This window comes from Aplysia californica, unplaced genomic scaffold (genome assembly GCF_000002075.1).
Source record: "Aplysia californica isolate F4 #8 unplaced genomic scaffold, AplCal3.0 scaffold00090, whole genome shotgun sequence".
NCBI classification, from domain to species: domain Eukaryota; kingdom Metazoa; phylum Mollusca; class Gastropoda; order Aplysiida; family Aplysiidae; genus Aplysia; species Aplysia californica.
In genome coordinates, this window is record NW_004797360.1 from 235,135 (window position 1) to 239,299 (window position 4,165).

Consider the following 4,165-nt stretch of genomic DNA (forward strand, 5'->3'; position numbering starts at 1 on the left):
GACCTCTCGCAGGCCGATAAAATCACCTAAGCCCTGGGTGGCTTGACGCATGTGGTGGGGAACGAATTATAATACATGTAATGTAAAAATATGTTTCGCTTCTCCAGTAAAAAAAAAAAAAAGTCTCACTACCGACGCAACTGAGCGGGATGTAGGACCGGTGTAACACGCTCAGAACACTACCGTGCAATAAAGACTACCGTAGTGGTTTTGGCGTAAGCTTTCACGCCATAACCACTACCGTAGTGATTTTTGCACATGCTGTAAACACTACCCTAGTGACTTTGGCGTACGCTAAGAACACTATCTCTAAGCTAAAAACACTACCGCGTACACGCCAGATTGACTACCCACACCAAAAATACTATCATAATTCTTCGTCAATAAACACTACTGCGGTTGTTTTCGTGGTTTAGACATACTTGAAACACTATCCCAGTATTTTTAAGACCAGTAGATCTACCTTGGGCTATTATAGCTATAGCTAAAAGATGGCACCTGAAATGAGGGTTTGGCTTCAAAATTTTGTTTTATCCTTTAGTTTAGCCACTATTGTGTCATTTCCCCAAGTATTGTTAAGCCTCAAATAGAAAATATTTCTTCTAAAATGCTTTTGAAAGGTAGTGATTTACTATTTCTGAGAACAAATTTTGAATTAAAATGGCATTTTCTTCGAAATCATATTTTTCTGTACAATTTTTGCTAAAGTCAGAAGTTTAAGAATAGATTTAAATTTAAATGAAACTTGGCAGAGATGTGGTCCAAATAAAGCTAAGCAAGATATCACATGCTTTTTGAATATCTTATTTCTACTTAAAGTTAATAAGTTATTGATGTTTGTAAGTTTTAAAAAATAGATCTAGATTAGATCTAGATCTAGATCTAAGGCTTTTAAAATTTTTCAATGACTAATTTAAAAAAATATTTTTTCTACATGTAACCGAAAAAGCTTGTGACGTCTTGACTTTTCGAGATTTAAAAAACACGTCAAAAATGGTTCATTTTCCTTTATGGCCACCGTTACCGTGGCAACTGCAAGATTCATCCACAAAATAGATGATTGCAAATTACTCACAATACGACCCTTAATAATATGAGTGGTGTTTGAAGTCTTTATAGTAGTGAATTCGGCGTGAGAAGCCGAAAATAGTGGGGTTTGTGTGCTTGTATCTATTATCTATTTGTGGTGGCTGAATTTTGCTATTCTAAAGGCTTTTTAATGGCTGCATCGATCGACATGCGGTTTGCGCCAAAATATTTTTAAAAATGTTCTCCAGATCATGGCACCCTTCGTTTTTTCAGTTTTGAGACAGTTTTGCTACAAAAAGCTAAACTTCTTAATTTCGCCGATCGCTTTTGTAGGCCGACGCTTCTGTCTCTGTAATTTTAGAAAACCCGGAAGGATATTTCGCGAGGCGCATTTTGTTTTAAGAGTATAGATCTAGAACTTCTAATTTTTTTGCATCTCTCAAAATTTATTGCCCCATTCCAGTAGAGTGTAAATATAGTAGGCCAATTACTTTTAGTTGATATTAAAGCACCGATCTTTCCTTTCACCGAAAGGGGGCCCAGGTAGTAATATAATATGTTGCCTGAGGTTAAGAATAATATACGTACATCTGGTGGTTGATCTAGATCTAGCGTTTTTTAGGGGGACAGTAGTTTATTTAGCGTGCTCATTGATCGGGATAGATTTAGTTTTTTTAAAATAAAAATTTTGAGCATAGATCTACTTGAGTATTAATTTTTGCTTGGCGGCAATAATGAAAGAGAGTGAATTCATTGATATAGATCTAGCAAGAAATGGTGATTTTTTACGTGAAGGCCTATACTATAAACACAAACGATAGTGGATTTTGTGTGATGGTAGTGAATGTACTTTACGAGTACGTACATCTGATGGTAATGTTTTTTGCGGGACAGTAGTTTATTTAGCGTGAAGGTCTGTACTATACGGTACTACTACTGCTAGTGCTTTCAGCATTGCCAATATGACTATGGTTGTGTTTCTTGCATAGAGTGATTTTGGCTCAAGGATAGTGTCTTTGGCGTAGCCGGAAACAGTGTTTTTGGCGTGAAGGTCTGTGCTATAAACACTACTGATAGTGCTTTCAGCCTTGCCAAAATGACTATGGTAGTGTTTCTTGCATGGAGTGATTTGGGCTTATTACACCGGCCGCTGGCCGGACTACATGTATTCGTCAAGGAGCTTGGTATTCGTCTATTGACAGGCCCCTCACTCTCTGCCTGCACACAATAAATTAATTATGGTTCATGGAACAGAGAGCGTGTAGGCTACAAACGTAACGAGACACACGCCCGAGAAATGCTTTTGCACGATGGTAGAAGGGTTGTAAATAATTCAGACCAAATGGGCGAGGGCGTTAGGCCCCGCGTCCACTGCGCTTTTTCGTCACTTGCAGGCCAAGCTCACATGCAAATGAGCTTGTTTTCGTCAGTCACTGACTGACTTTGCCTGACTAGGCCTACGCGATTTTCCAGCGTGCACGCTTTTTCGTCAGTCGTTCAGGTGACTAATGAAGCCTCGATTCGACTCATTTTGGAAGGAAATTTGCTTCTTTCAGTACATTTTTGCTTCTTCGTTGCACTTTACATAATTAATAAAGTTGCATCTCATTATAATATGCTGTACAATAGTAGATTTCTGCTGAAAAACAGCAAAAAAAATTAAATTAAAGCACCTGACCTAAATCTAGATTATTTCGTTCTCGGGAGAGCTCAAACTAGGCTAGACCTAGCCAAGGACGTGTCTAGATCTACTTTCTCTGCTTCCAAGACCTTATCTGCCTATTCAATACCTGGTGCCTCATTGATAACCCCCCCCCCCCCCAATGTTTCCAACATTTTCACCGTCTTCGTTGTAAAAATACTAGATCTAGAGTCTAGATCTAAATCTAGATCTAGGCCTGGATCTACATTTCGATCTATGTCGCCTTTCCTGAAACAGTGCTCTTTGCCTTTCCTGAAACAGTGCTGTAAATATGAAGCTTCATTTACCCTTCGCTGTTGAAAGTTCTGATGGCCGAGTGAACAGCGTGTCTGTGTTTGAAGACAAACCGTTATTTTGTGAGCGTGGGTTCGAATCCCAGTCACAGAATTTTTTTTTCTTCTCATCCTCCCAACTTACCAACAATTTCCTCCATAATTATAATTTGTTGGTTTTTAGTTTTTTTAAAGTGGTAAATAAATAAATAAATCGCCTGTGCTGTCTGTTCTCGTAATCATAACACACTTGGCTAAAAATAGGTTTAGCTGAGCTGACGTCGGTGGACGCCGACCTTTTTGAGTCGGTTCTACACCATGAAAACACTTCGTACATTAGCCTGGCCTGGAAGTGATCATATTTTGGGGGACGCATAGCGTTAAATCGTGTTGACTAGTTTAATAACTTTTATTTAAGCAATACAAGTTCTTTCCTTCACTTTCATTTTTTTTTCTTTCTTTTTCTATTTTTCTTGCCTTTTCTGTCCCCTTCTTCAGGAACATTTGGAGTTTGGAGCCAAAAAAGAGCCAGAGAGCCAAATGAAATTCTCCGGGCCAGACATGACCCAAAAGACCCACATTTCTTGGATTTTGCCTCCAATCTGATAACCCTGACTGTGACTACTAGAATAGATCAAGATCTGTGTCTATTCGGACACCAACACGATCCTGTGGAGCATCAAGCCCCGGTAAATTTAGCCCTTATCCCTCTTGTAAAACAAGGGAGGGGGTGAGAATAGCGATGTGGTGTAAACGTACCTTGAGAATAGAAGGACATGTAGTGTGAACACACCTTAATTCTTAATAATAATTATGGAAGTGTCTACGTACTCCCCGATTGGGGTCTACGTAGTCAGCATGGTGTCTAGGTGGACCCCAAAAATGTTGGATTGTGATTGGCTCGCTGAGCGAGCGGTAGTTTACATTGGTTACGATGCAAGGCTAGGCCTACTGATCATCTCGGGCGGTGTGTCGATCTAGTGTTACTATAATTTATTTATTTTAGCCCAGAGAGAGAGTATTTATTGAATAAACGTATCTAGATCTAGAATCTAGATCGAGATTTTGTTGTGCACCCAGCCAAGAGTGTGCAGTTCGGAAAGTAGATAATCTAAATCTAGTGATGGCCTGGTGGGCAATCTAAATCTAGACCGAACTGCAC